Raw genomic sequence first — 15847 nt, forward strand, 5'->3', positions numbered from 1 at the left:
ATTCAGATAGTGATGTTCTTCTCACTCCTGGACTGTAAGCTCTAGGAGTGGCAGGAACCTTGCCTGTCCAGTGTTCAATCTCCAGAACCTTGAACAACCCAGGACAGAGCAGGTGCTCAGTTAATACCTGAAGAACAGCAAGGTGTGGCCCTGTCTTTACAGCCCAGACTCAAGCTGGCCCTCCAGCCCAAGTTTGCTTCCACATCACTCCTTTGGTATCATTTGAGAACCCAGAACACCAGCCCTCTCCATATTGCTTCCTCCCACACACTACCAGTCAGGCACTTGGCTTATGGAAGGGCTATACTCCCAGCGCACCTTTATAAGTGGTCCAGCAAATCTTTAGGTAGATGTCACAGTCAGGGGAACTCTGTCTTGCCAGCTTTGCACTGGTGGGAATGTAAGCCTGAGTTTGGGCAAATGATCCAGGATCCCACGGCTGATATCAGAGCCGAGCCTGGGTCTCAAATTGGCATCTCTAAAAAGAACAAGAGTGACCTGGAGTCCTGAGGAGCTGGTGGGACTCTCAGCCAGGACAACTTGGCTGGAAGTAGAACTTCTACAAAATCAAGGTGTGAGTTTGGTCCTCTGGACAGGTGCCTCTGTCCTAATCGTTCCAGGCATCTTAGGTCAAATGTGATCTAAGCCATTAGCATTTACTGAGATCCTTGACAGGCTCAAAAACAGTTTTTTAAGTGTTCCACTTTACAAGGAAATGGCCTTAATACACACACACACACACACACATACACACACACACACACACACTGATGTGTGATGCTCCCATTCATATATTGATTTCATTTATGGACTCCTTAGAGAAATCCAACCAAGTGTACTACAGGAAACACTGTACAACTTCTAAGTTGCATGGAGAACATTTCTTCATATAACTGTTTCAGGACACTTCTAGGTCTAGATATTAAACCTCCAAGGCCAAAATTGGAGGTTCTCTCCTAAGGTGATGTCAGGGCCAAGCTCTACCCTCCCTCTCATAGGTCCAGCACTTTTAAGACCTGGCCCCTTCTGTCATCAGTGGGTCCCACATCAATGTGTTTAAGATCTGGTGTTGCCTGGCTGGCCAGGGCACACTGAGCAAGGCCAACCTGGATGTGCCCTACCACAGCTGCCACTCCCTGCATTATGGGTGGAGAGGCTGGTGTCCCAGGATGGGGCTGTGGTAGAGCCTACCCTTTGCCACTTGGCACCAGCAGGCGGGGCTGAGCAAGGGAGCCGCTCAGTCTCACCCATGCCAAATGGGCCCAGCCCTTTTTATGTTCTGGTTTCCCTCAATAGAGAGTGTGATCCCCTGTGATTTGGGATCCTCCTACTGTGTGTGTGATCTTGGCTGGGCCAACCTCTGGTAAGTGATGCCACCCAGAAAGGCCTGAGAATCATTAGTAAGACACAGGTTCTGCCCTGGTGCTCCTTGCACACACACTCAAGTTCTCTCACGCTCCCTCTCTTTCTGTGTGTGTGTGTCTGTCTGTCTGTGTGTCTGTTCTGGACTTGCCGAGTCACTTTGGTCATGTTCCTCAATTATTCCCCAATGTTCCTGCTTGGAAAACATGCAGCCACAAAGTCAGACAAGGCCTCTGCTTGAAATTCTTTGCTTGAAAGTGAATTATGAAAGTCTGATACTGTTGTAAGTTTAAGTGGAATAATGCAGAAGTGCTCAAGCCAACTATGAGCATAAAATACTCAATAAACAGTGCTCCCTCTATCATTAATGTGTCCCAGACTGACAGGGCAGAGAGGGCCAGTGTATGCCTACAGAGATTAAAGTGCCCAAAACAGGGACGAAACACTGGTGGACTTCTTAAGACTTTAGGATGAATTAATGAATTCTTGCAAATGACTGTGTTTGTTATTATTCTCTGCAGGTGCCTAAGAAAATGACATTTGAACTTGGAAATCTTCAGTTTCTTTTCTGGTTCTAGTTCTGTGAGGGTATCTGACAAAGAAATTTTCCAAAGAAAATGTAATATATAGCATTTAGTGAACAGCTACTTTGTGCTAGGCATGGTTCTAAATGCTTATATTCATATTCTCGCCCCCCCGCCCCTCTTAATTTTATTTTTAGGTGTTGGGGATTGAACTCATGGCCTCATGATTGCTAGATAAGCACTCTACCGCTGAGTTATATCCCCAGCCCAAAAAAAGATTTTTATTTATTTCATTCCTTGCAGTGCTGAGGCTTGCACCCAGGGGTTTGCTTGTGTTGGACAAGCATTCTACAACTGAGCTACATCCTCAGCCCCTTAGATTCTCTTTTGAGCCTTGACCTTAGAGTAGGAATTCTCAATCAAGGACCCCACACCCTGCAACATGATTGATTATTTTGTATCTACATTTGTTTTTCCTAAAAAGAGCACCCACAGCTGTCCTCCTTGGTTTGCAAAGATGTCTGGGTCTGAAAAGTAGGAGTCACTGCCTTCCAGATTAGCCAGGGGTTTTGGAGCAGAAAGATTTGTTTCAGAGACTATGCAGGCCTGGTTCTCAACCTTGAGGACAGGATCACCATGGCACTGCAGGGACACAGATCCCACCTGGAAATTCTGATTCAAGAAAGCAGAATGGTTTCTGAACGAGCAACTCCAGGGCTTCCCACCTACAGGCAAGCCTGGGAAACCTGGGAAACCATCCCCCTCCTCATTTCACAGGTGAGGACACAGGCCCAGGGATCAGGACAGCCTGAAACTCATAGGCCAAGGACCCTCCTTCTCTCTAAATCCCGCCTTCACCCACTGGAACAGAGGAAGAAAAATGGTACTCATTCTCACAACCGTGCTCTACACAGGGGCACTCTTAAAATCATACTTCTCCAAAAAGGAAAATAAGAATTGCAGCCATATCCGTTAGCCCTTTATAGCTCAAAGAAGCCTAGAACTTTCTTAAAAGAATTACTTGTACTTCAACAGGGAGCATTCTCTCTCTCTCTCTCTCTCTCTCTCTCTCTCTCTCTCTCTCTCTGTCTCTCTCTCTCTGTCTCTCTCTCTCTCTGCACACACACACACACACACACACACACACACACACACACAGCATTGCATCCAGCGTCACTATTTGAACAGCTGAAGCTATTCAGCTAACACGTTCAAGTGACATCCTACAAAAATGTAGATGTTGTGTCCCACTTCCTAAACCCTCAGGCAGATGAGACACTGAAGGGGACTTCCCAGGAGGTCATCTAGTCCTGCAGGCCCCAAGGTGAAAACCACTTCCTTCCAGGCAGGATCTCAGTCTGACTCAGGGCAGGCCATTGCTGTGGTAAGGGTACTTGTCAAAGTGAGTTTTGTGGACACCCAGAAACATCATCTGAGGGTCGATCAGACAGAAGTCCAGAATCGCCTCTTCCTGGCTGGTGAAACTCTCTGGATGCTTTCCAAGGGCAAGAAGGATGTGTGTGTTTCTTTGGAGTTTTGATATTCGCCAATCACAGAGTCCTGATGTAGCAAAAAGTTGTAATAACCTTCCCAAAGTGTTTTGGACATACATCTCACGTAGTAGGCCAGCAAGCAGAATTTCCAAGGTGACATACTGCAGTGGTTCCATTTTTCTGAGAAGAAGACGATAAAAAGATGTAGGCAGACCTCTCTAGGGTCTGTGCTTGACCCTGAGGCTGAGCAGCTAATCAGCTCTTCCATATTTATCCCTTAGTATTATTCTTTACACATGCAAAATCTGTGAACCAGCATGAATCCGCTTGGCTGATCAAAACACATCAGCTAGGGATGTACTTGCCTCTTTGACTTGGCTTTATAGAGCAAGTACTGAAACATGTGCTACCAATTTATGGTGTGCTCACAAAATTACATATTTTAAAAAAAAGTCCAAATGCCTTTCGGTGCTGTTTTTTTTTTTTTTTTTTTTTTAATGTTTATTTCATGGTACAGAAATCAAACCCAGGGCTTTACACATGATAGACAAGCACCCTATGTCTGAGCTACACCCCCAGCCTCTGGTCCTGTATTTCTAAATCTAGTAAAGACGTTTTTGATTATTCCAATTTACTTCTTACTTTCTTTCTTTTTCTTTTTTCTTTTTAACTTCTTACTTTCAAAGGCAACACCAACATACTCATCATCCTCTAATTTGGTAAGCAAATGAAGGATGGTTTTTCCATACCAATGGTGGAGAAAATTCTTTGGGTAAAATCAGAGTTCTGTCAATTACCTCTGGCACGCCAGGCAGAAGCCTTATTCCAGACCTTTGCACCTGAGGTCCCCCTCTGTTTGTGACAGTCTCCAGATCTTGGCATGGTGTGCCTTCATTCATTCTCCTGATCTTCTACTCAAAAGCACCACACACCCTAATTATTTTCTTCACAGCACTTGAATATACTAAATCATCTTAGAAAGTGCTTTTGACTTGTTTATAATTTGCCTCTAAGGAAATGAATGCTCTGTCTTGTCTTATTTCCCACCTTTCCCCAGCTGTGCTGAGTACCAGAGAGTGCTCCAGTATTTGTTGAAATAATGAATGGGCACTAACATTTTTGCACAAGGCAGATTTCAACTGCTCTTTTAAGAGGCGGCTTAGACCTGGAATAAGCTCTGATCTGGGAGCAAAGCAAGATTTGAGCTCCTTCCTCTATGCTCCCGGGCACCCATGGAACCCTGGGAATCTTTAGCCCCATGGTTAGGAAAAAAGACCCTGAAGCCAGCTCCACCACCCACTAGCTGTGATGTTGGGCAGCTCCCTTAACCTCTCTGTGCCTCAGTTTCTTCATCTATGTAAAGGGAGAATAGCAGTACCTCTTATCTATTCCTTTTTAAAGATTCCAGAATGCACATGAAGCACTATTATTGTGAGCTGTCAAAATATTGGTTACTTTATGTCATGGGGTGAGGTGACTTGCTTGAGGTATTTGGTTCATAAGGGAAGAGTGAAGCTCCGGAACCCGTCCTTAAACTGCCTAGGTCCACTCTTGATCACAGGGTTCCTGGCACATAGCATATACTCAGTGAGTGACTGTGGCAAAACATTTCCACACAACTAACTTCAATTCTTGAACTAATTGTGCCAGAAAGGCTTCCAATGTCCTTGAACTTCTGCGTTGTCATTGCAGTTTTGATCTTTGCATGCCAAGGGTTGGCGAAGCAGAATGATCCCTGAGTTGAGCAGGGTCTTCTGGGAGTGGGCTCTTCTGACAGCATGCATGACGTGAGGGGAGCCATTTGACCTCACCAAGTAGAACCAATGTCTCTTCTATTCTCTTTTGTTAACTACCAGATGATTTCTCTGTCTTTTTTGTCCACTCTAAAATCTTGTGATGTACTGTTTCTTTAAGAGCTCCCTAATATATATGTTCAATATGGTTAAGAGAAATCTACTTTGAAAGACACTATTTACTTCCAACAACTCATAGGGGAATTTGAAATAGCACTTGACAGTAGCTTCCAACCTAGACCTTTGAGATGGACAAGCAGAGTGCTATATGAGAAGGAACCTAAGCTCTAGGGTCAAAATTAAAACTGCAACCTCGGACAAGTTACTTTACCTCTTTGGATTTGGGGTTTCTCGTGGGTTTGTGGTCTGAAGTGAGATAATGCATTAAAAGCAGAGGCCATGAACATAGTCATCCTGTATTTCTGAATCACAGGCCCATGGGCGGAGGCCAGAGCTGGCTGGCACCATGCAGTAAGCACCTGCCTCTGGTCTGTGGCCCTGGGAGGTGCTTGCTACAGAAGTTGCTGTGCTTTTGTGTAGGCTTGGCTAAATGGCTCCTGAGCATCTCTAATCTCCCTTTGGGGAATTTGCTAAGCTCCTACAAAGATCCTGCTGGGATTTCATCTCTAACTGTGATTACTGGGCTTCCGCTTTCTCGCGTGGGAATTTTCACGGACTTGGTTCATGATCCAGTGTCAGGGCCTCCAGTTCTGATGAGCCGTCTGGTATGAAAAGCCACAAGGCAGTGTGGAAACTACGCGCTGCAGTTATTCACAAGGTATGGCACACCCTCTACCTGGAAAGAGCCCAAGACCAGCTTTTTTTACAAGAGAAAAGAGGGTGAAGGAATACATGCAGTGGATTTATGTGTCCCCACCCCCAAATCCAGTGCTGAAACCCTAATGTCCACATGGCAGTATAAGGAGTGGGAAGGCGGTTAGGTCATGAGGGTACATCCTCATGAATGGGATTAAAGTCCCTATAAAAGGGACCCCAGAGAGCCCTGCCCTCCCTTCCACTGTGTGAGGACACAGTGAGAAGTCAGGGTTCTTCATCCTTGAAGCAGGTCCTCACCAGAACCCAACACACTGGAGTGGAACTTTCAGCCTCCTCCAGAACCGTGAGAAACAGTGTGCCATTTCCAAGTCCCCTCAGCCCATAGGGCTTTGTTACAGCAGCCCCAGCTGACTGAGACAGTGGGAAAAGGAAGAACCCTCAACAGAGGGCCACCAGGAGATCTGATTTCACTGGGTAGAATCAGGTGATTCTCAGAGTGTCCTCTTCCCTTCGGCACTCAGTATGGGTAGGGAGAGGTATAAGGCAACAGATGGGGTCTGAGATAGAAATACCTTTTCTTAGAAGTTTTTTGATAGTAATAATCTCTTTTATTTGAATAGCACTATTATAAAATGCTTTCCTTCTATTTCTCATTTAATGTCCATAAGATACTATGAAGAATAGAAGGCAGTGGACTAAATCCCCTTAATTCAGGTGTGAAGATGAGGTTGTTGAGTTTCTACGGTTGGGCAACCTGTCCGAGGTCCCTTGGCTGGTGGATGGGAAGCTTAGGGTCAGGTCCAGGTCCTAAGTCCATAGTTCTTCCTATTGTGGAGCTCCTTCGTGGTTTCCCATACTCCAGGGGCACATTGTGGTGTAACATCCCACAAGAGGGTGTCGCAGGGCAGCAAAGATGCTGGTCCTGCCTACCGCCACCGTGGCACTGGCTAAAGGAGTTGACCTCCTGTCACCCACCAGCCTCGCCCTGCCAACCCTGCCTAGCCTGGCAGAAACACCCAACAGGAAAGGCACAGGGGAAGGGAGTCTGCAGCTCAGCAGAGAGGCTGTAAGGGAACCCCACTTCATTTCCACCCCCTTCTGTAGTTGGACTTGCATGTGCATGTGTGGCATGACTGGCATGTTTACTTTTTCTAAAATCTAAAGCTCTAAATTGAGATCTGATTAATCATTATGACAGGGCAAGGAAAGAGTAGAGGGCAGCCCTTACCAACAGGGACCCCTGAGCAGCCTCCACAATGACTCACACATCCCTGGGGATGAGGCGACACCCATCTGATGCCATTCAGACCTTCCCCGAGAGCCTGTTGAGATGGCACAAGAAAGCGCTGATAGCATCTCACTTAAGGAGCAGAGGTGATGTAGTTTAAAATGCAAACATATGATTAATATTCTGAAGACACAAAAAGTCTCATGGACAATACGTTGAATTTGTCCAACGCACCATCGGCATGCTGTGACAGAAGCAACTGCTGGTCCTCTTCAAAGTGTATTAGGTAGGGCACTACTGAAATGCAGGGAGGCCCCTTCAGAAGCCCTGCAGGTGGGCATTATCATCTGCCTTTATTTTTCTTTCCTAGATAATTTGATTGCTTAAAGTAATTCAAATGTAAATGTCTTTGATTCCCATGAAAAGTTGCAAAGATATAAAGTTTCACATTAGTATTATTTCACATTATTTATTTATTTATTCATATTAGGGTGGAACCAGGGGCACTCTATGACTTAACTACATCCCCAGTCCTTTTTAGTGTATTTCGAGATAGGGCCTCCCGAAATTGCCAAGTCTGGCCTAGAACTTGTGTCCTCCTGTCTCAGCCTTCCCAGTAGCTGGGATTACAGTGTGAATCACCACACCTGGCTTTAGTATAAATTCTTTACAAAAGGGTGTAAGTGATTTTGAGGCTGTTTGCTGATTATCACTACACACACACACACACACACACACACGTACTCACACACAAACTTTTCTAAGAGGCAATATTTTAGCTGTTGAGAACACAACCTTAGAACTGGATTGTGTAGATTAAATCCTGGCTCCTACTCTTACTAGCTGTGAGACCTTGGGCAAGCTGCTTAACCACTCTGTGCCCTTTCCTCATCTGCAGAAGGGAGATAATGGTGCCTATCTCCTGGGTTATTAGAAGGATTAAATGGATTAAAACATGTAAAGCACTTAAAACAGTGTCTGGCACACTGCCAGAATAGTCTCTTGAATTAATTGACTGCTTACTGCCACTTTTTGAATATTTCAAGGTTCCAATGCTGTTACATGTCATCAGGAACAAGTCTGTCAATTTCCCTAATTTCATTTACACATTCTGAAGGAATAATATTTTATTGTAGGCAAATCTCTTTGAGAAGATGCTCCGTGAGAATCATTTGCAGTCTGGTCATGGGGAATGGTGAGGGTTTGGAAAGTCTAGAAGGAAGAGGGCATCACCTGGGACTCCCAAACAGAAACTCATTTTGCATAAGAAAGCAGAGAAAATGGAAATTCCAGGGTTTGTCACTTGGAGGCTGCTCCAAGTAGAAAGACCTCAACAAGTAACCTGTGAGTTCTAAAAATTAATTTTGAGTCCAACTAAGCACAGAAATTGATGGTTTCGTTGCAGATTGGATGAAAAAACTACCAATGCCAAAGGGAAAGTTAAAAATCCCATGGCTCAGGATGCCTTTTGTCAAGTGAACCCACATTCTCATCTCATGTGTCACAGGAGATGTCTCCTACCGTCAACGGATTATGCACATAAGACAAATTACAAGACGTAGCCTGTCACAAGTGCTAGAATTAAATCTGCCATACACACGTCACCAGTAATTGCCTTTGCAGATTATTGCTTCAGCTGCCCTTTGTCCCATGGATGCTCCACTCTATGCTTCCAAGTCAAAGCTGGAGCATGGTTCAGAGTTTCAGGGACCAGGAAACCTCAGGAAGGCTTGCAGGAGCTGTCAAGGGGGCCCTTCTGCATTGCAAAGATCTATGGGGGTTGTTCTCATTGATATTGAAATCGTCTTTATAATTGGGTTCTTTCAGAGGCCTGCTTTCTCATCTCAGACAAACAGGCTTCAGCCCGAATACTCATCCACCACACTCGGAATTTACTATGTTAGTCACCTCTAACAATCTTCAATCTGGAAACTGAATCTATTCTTTGGAGAATAATTTTAAGAAAGATGGGTAAAACATCACGAGAGCATACCCTTTGCAGTGCCCTGAATAACACTTATTAACCATTCATTTGGCACCCATCCTTTCTATTTTGAATTAAGGCAGAGAGGTTTATTGTCTGGCTCTTATGCACCATTAACCAAACCAAAAAAAAAAGAAATTGAGAACAAGAATCCTTTACACACACGATGCCACGCGTGGTCACATGATTCCAGTGACCTGAGGCAGGGAAGTCTTCTGGTTGGAGAAATCAGATAAAAAATATAATCCTGTGTCCTGCCATTTGTTGTTCTCAACTTGGATGTCTTCTCATAAGCTCGGGTTCATGCCTTAATACTAAGAATCAGTAGGCTAAACAGGAACACACATGCCCCAATCATTCTCAAAAGTTGCCAGTAATCTCTCAACATATACAGAGCTCCAACTCATTAGATGAAGGATGCCAGCCCTCAAGGATCTACCATTAGAATAAGTGCATTTCTCAGGCAGAAAGAAATTCAGCCAATACATTGGTCTACGGAGCTTTGATTCAATCCTACTTACAAAAAGCTAGTATGAGACTTTTAAAAAATGCATAGCTATCTGTTCAGAATTGAAGGAACAAATGTCAAAAATTCTTAGGACCTCAATGAAAGAAAAAATTTAAAGCATATATTCAAACAAGATTGACTTCCCTCATGCTGCTCATTGGACGGCTACTCTCTTGCAATGATTTTTCTGAGGCCAGAAAATGATTCATCCTAACAGGAATCCTGGTACCTTCCATGAGAGGCCTTTAGGGTGACCCAGATAAGGTAAAACAGACCAGCCAAAGTTTAATTCAGTTTTATTGTCCACTTTTAGTATTTTTCAAATTATACAACATGCAGTCTGCCAGAATATCCATACATCTTCATTTTAGAACCTAGGAGATAACCAAAATTTTCCACGGGCCAGGGAAGGGATACTTCTGGATCTTTTGTGGCATATGTTGTATGGTGTCACTCATTGATACAAACTGCCATCTCCCCCTCAAACCACCAAAACAAGTTTTTCCACAATTTTTTTTTAATGAAAACTACTGTACAGATACATAAAGTCCAAAAAACACACATCTGCAGTACACATGACACACTTTACAAACTAGACATATGTAATTCTACAGAATGCCCTATTCCCCTTGTGTTTGCACACAATGAAAAGTATTTAAAATTGATACACAATTTTTAAGTAAGCACATTTCATGGACTGATGCCTCCTTCAGCAGTTACCTGGCCCTAGTTCAATACTTTTTTAAAAAGTCTAAATTGTAAGTGTTAAATGAAGCAATTTTGGACTATGATAGTTCCTTTCACTTGCTTAAGAAACTCAGAGTGGGACAATGAAGTGAAATCGTCCCCTGACCTCTACCAATTAAAAACTTCCCCAGTGAGTCTTGTATCTAGAATCCAAATGGCTCCTGCCCTGCTACAACATATACACAAAAGAGGGGATTGTTAGGAGCTTTTATTAGCTTTTAGTTATTCCTACAGGAAAGTGGAGCTGAAAAGTTCCCCGAGTCCCAGTGATGCCTTGGTTTTGTTTCAACATGAACATCACTCCCTTATATGCACTTGAGGGCTTCAGCAAGTCACTAGATGCTACATTCCAGAAAAATGTTTCTTCATTTATCCCAATACTTCTCTAAATTCTGATTTTCTTAACCATGATTCTATTTCCTTTTAGAGTCTTAAACACTCTTATTGTCCTGCTTACTACCTGCCATTCAACCAAAGCAAACTAAATAGAATTTGAAGAGATGATACATGTATATAGAATTCTCTAGTAATTAACCAAAGCACATTTGGCATTAATCTATTTTGGTTCCCAACCATCCATCTTGCTATCTCAAACACCATTCCTCTAATTTAGCAATCCACCATCCTGCAGGTAGAAATTATTTGTAGAAACTATCTGTCTATTCTCTTATAGCATGAAAGAGCAAACTTTCAAGAAATAGCATGAAACATAAAATTATTCAATGGAGAAAAACACACACACACACACACACACACACACACACACACAAGCAAAAAGCATGTATAACCAAAATACAATCCTAAACTTGGCTGTTCAGACATTTGGAGTATAAGGAGCAAAAGTCTAAAAGTAAAAAAATTGCATAAATGTAGCATTTTTTAAAGAAGTGGCCTAAGAGTATATGGTCTTGATATAATAACTGGCTTATTACACAAAGTAATATCTAGGGTCCATTTAAATAAACTCTGTAATCCTTTCCACTGATCTGCCTGCCTTTGGGGACTGTGGAGGAAAGTTTGCTTAGCAGTCCTGTAAAGATTGGAGCTAGATGAACTGACTGGCTGATCAGCAACTAGCAGAATTATCTTTAAAAGACGTGAAAGCCAACTTCCCCTGTGAATAAAAGTAAAGCAAATTCTGCAAGACCCTCATAGAGATCAAGTAAAGTGGAAGTACAAGCAAATGTTTCTTTTTGAAACATGAAAGGGCCAAGCAATTCTTCAGAAGTATAAAAGGGGCACCCTGGTAAAAATTACTTTGGAAAGAATCTAAAATAATGTACTTTATGACAGATATTAACAAAGGCACAGAGAGGGAGAGGGAGAGGGAGAAGGAGAGAGAGAGAGAGAGAGAGAGAGAGAGAGAGAGAGAGAGGAGAGAGAGAATGCTCCTGACCCTTGCTCAATTTCCAAACACAAAGAAGTATAGTTGCTTAATGACAATGTTAAGTAACATGTATGACAATTGTTTAATTGGCAATCCTCTCAAAGACCAATGTTTTAGCTTCCAGAGTCAGAGGCAAACATATCAACAGCAAGGTTATAATCTGTGCCATATGTTATTACCTGACAATGTGTGTAAAACTTGCCCTAAAAGGACCCTCCTATCAGACTGAGAAAATTGATCAAGCATTAGCTGGGAAGACATTGACAATGAAACCAAACAAATAAATGAACGAATGCAAAACTGTCATCTTTATGAAAGAAATACTTCAGTAGAATTCATCTTCCTCACTCCCTTCAAACACAAAACAAAACACACAACGACAAACACAACATTGAACAAATAACTTAAGCAGCATTGCTTTGCTAGGGAAATTTTATACATGATGAGATGGAAGTCAACACATGGTCCTTAGCACCCCCCCAACACACACAGACACACACACACATACACACACACACACACACACACACTCACAATCTTTGACCCACAAGACCATGAGAAAGCCCAAAGTCTCCCCTGGCATATACTTCATTCCCATGGTGACAGCTGCAGGGGACAGTGCCAGCCCACACATCTTGGGCATGTATATGGTAGGATGCTTTCACAGAGATTGGTTGGGTCGTCACCAGCTCTCCCCTAAATTTGTCGTAACAAGCAGCAGCACACAAGATCAACTTACTTGAATCCTTATCAGTTCCCCTGAAAATTTGACTACTTAGAAATGCATCCTTTTAATATGCCCAACTGGAAGTTAAGGAAGTCAGTTCTAGATTCGTGTATTTGAATAAACTAAAAGCTAAATGTAAAAAATCCATTTATACTCATTTCTTCTAATTGTGCCTAAAGGAAGATAAAGCTTATCTTTAAGAGAGAATTGAAATAAAGAGTCTGCAATCAGGGGTTGAAATAACAACTTTTTCATGGCAACTTATTCATAGACAGGCACAAATTTTGTCATTTACTCTCCCCTCGTCCCCAGGGCTTTCTTTTTCGGCTGCTGGAATGACGCTGGATTTCTTTGCAAGGCCTCCTCAAGCTTAAGATGGCTCCCTAGGGAAACAGGCCATCCCAGATGCAAGCTCCCCAGAAGGATCAGGGAGGAAGCAAGGGGGGGGGGGTCGCCCCATCTCCACTCATCCAACTTTGCAGCATTTTCAACACTTGTGAAGGAATGAAGTTCAAACCAACTGGGCCGGCAGAGACTAGTCACTGCAGGTTCAATAGCAAGCAGCTTGGAGGTGAATTTATGACTTCTTGCATTTACATAGATGGGTTTGAATGAACAAATTCTACATTGCTATTGTCAGATTGTTTTTCTGCCTTGAAGAAATATGCTTTGCATTTTAACAGGTGCCATACTAAAAGGTGTATTTTACAGATCCAGAGATGTGACCAGGATATTCAAAATGCTCCTTAGGGGTAATTTGTTTTCGGAAAAGTGTTCTGAATGAAAATTTTGAACCCTATAGCAGCATTTTTTTTGTGTGTTCCCTAAAAATATAAAGTCATGTGTTTATTTTACAGGAAACCAGACAGTTGAGGCAGAGTGTAATCGCCTGCCTCCGCGGCACTTGGTTGTTCCCCTCCAGGGAATGGCACATCAGGGTGTTCCGGCGGGACAGTGTACTGCCAGAGGAGGCTGCAGGATGCCCAGAGACCACCCAACGCCCCAGAGGTTCAGGCAGTGGAAGTGGTTTTGAGTAGTAAGTGGATCTTCTGGAATCAGCTTCCGATTTCTCACAAAGAGAAAAATCCAAGCACATGTCTGTACACACAGAAATTCTACACAGCTCAAAATACCTGAAACTGGCATACTGCAGATGGCTGGGGTAAGCAAGTGTAAAAGAAAATGGAAATTGTGTAGGAGGAGGAAAAATAAAGGAGGTGGTGTAGTAGTAGTCCTTGACATGCTACGTGGAATCATATCTGTTGAGAGAGAACCAAAGAGAGAACATAGGAGTTAGAGAACAAAACGTAGAAAGTCACTCCTCAGAAATTATTTTTAATTCTAGAGTTTTAGATCAGAGCTGTCCACTAAAAATAGAGTGGGATCACATATTTAATTTTGATTAAAACTTTAAAATGGAAAGAAACAGGTGAATTATTTTTAGTAATGTGTTTTATATAATGCAATAGATTCAAATTTCAACATGAAATTAATATCTGGAGATATTTGACATGAACAGATTACTCTTGGGACACTGATACTATTTTTCACTTCCAGCACATCTCAGGGCTCATGAATGATTCCAGTGCTCGTAGACACATGTGGCTAATGGCTAACTGATTGACAATACTGCCTCCTATGTCCTGGTTGAGGTATCTTGTTCTGACAGTTTCAACATTCTCTTCCAAGTCAGGATCTGCTGAGCCAACGGCCATGGTAGTAACACAGCGCCCTGCCGAAGGGGAGATCAATAATACTGCTCATCTGCCAGCATTTGGCATTGTCAATCAGTTCAGGCCTGCCCCCTCCCACCTCCCCCACCAGCTGGCTCTGGAAAGAGGTTCCCAGTTCTGAGGAAAGTGGAGTAATCAAGTTCCACCATAGACCAGCCCCTTTGATTTCATTCCCCTTTCCATCAGAGGTCCATCTGGTCAGATCAGGTCTCCTGAGAGTCTGGACCAGTCCTGCCCTGGAGGACAGCCCCAAGTAGCCATTCTCAGCCTTTGGACTTCCTCCAGTAAGCTGGAGATGCTGGAAGGCTCAACTTCCTCCAGCAGCTAAGACCTGAATCTGTGATATGACCTGTGCATTTGCAGCAGAGCTCACAGTGTTCTGAGGGGACAAAGAGGAGAGGACGGGATGGGTGGATAGAGCCTCTTCCTTGACAAACTAACAGAATTGCCTGGTACAGGAGATGCCAGACACTGAGCTCAGCTCCTCCTCTGATTTAAAAAGAGCCCCACAACCTGACACACTGCTCTTCCAGTCGGCCTCTAGAAGGCTTCGCTCATTTATGTATGATACTATCAGAGGCAAACTCACATATTTTGTTTAAATAAGCAGAATGTAAATTATATTTAAATAGACAGTTTCAGGGTATGGAAAGGGATTGTAAAAGTAGACAGGAGCAAAGTGGTGGGCAAAAAGAGAGAGAGAGAGAGAGAGAGAGAGAGAGAGAGAGAGGAGAGAGAGAGAGAGAAAAAAGAAATATACAACAGAAACAGAGTAGGAAAAAAAGAGAACTGCACATTATTTTTAAGAATCTCAATTCCTCCCCAACACAAAAAAATAAATATTTGGGAACCCATTTGGTAGCTGCCACTTCTCTAACAGTATCATCTCCACAGTTCCAAAGGGCCAATTAAGAAGGTTTGAGCAAATTTACATGGTGATATTATGTCATTTTTAGAAGTCACAGAGAGAACGATTTAGTCCCTAGAAAGAGTATGTTTAACATTTAGCCTTTCTGATGCGATTCCATCCTTTTTGTTAGGTCCGGAAGTGAAAAACCTAAAAGCACGGTCATAGTTGTCATTTAAAATCCATCTTGAGCTGAAAACCGGTGGGAATGCTTTTTGAATACCACCACCGAAATCCCCTGTTCACTTCTTTCAGGTTCATTCTTCTGAGCACACTCTCCCCGGGTGAGGGGATGGTCTCCTGCGTGCCTGGGGGCAGGGAGGTGCTGGGCACATACCTTACATTGTTGGATTATGGCTTGATGCAAAGATTGCAGCCAACCCATGTTGACACAGCAAGCATTAGACACACAAACTCCACAGCACGGCCTCAATAACTCCAGCAGACCATGAAGTGACATGATTTCTACCAGAGGCCTTTCATCTGGGTCCCCCACTCTCCCATTGTGCAAGATCCAACATGTTTGGGCTAATAGTCTGAAGGAAATAGGGGGCCACAAAGGAGGCCCCACCTGCTCAGTTTGGTCACCTCAAGGAAAGTGAGAGAGACCTAAGACTGTGACACCACTGGAGGGAAAAACAGGGAACCCACCCAAACAGGGTCCCGTCTCTTTCATA

This window comes from Callospermophilus lateralis, chromosome 9, assembly GCF_048772815.1.
Source record: "Callospermophilus lateralis isolate mCalLat2 chromosome 9, mCalLat2.hap1, whole genome shotgun sequence".
Classification (NCBI taxonomy): Eukaryota; Metazoa; Chordata; class Mammalia; order Rodentia; family Sciuridae; genus Callospermophilus; species Callospermophilus lateralis.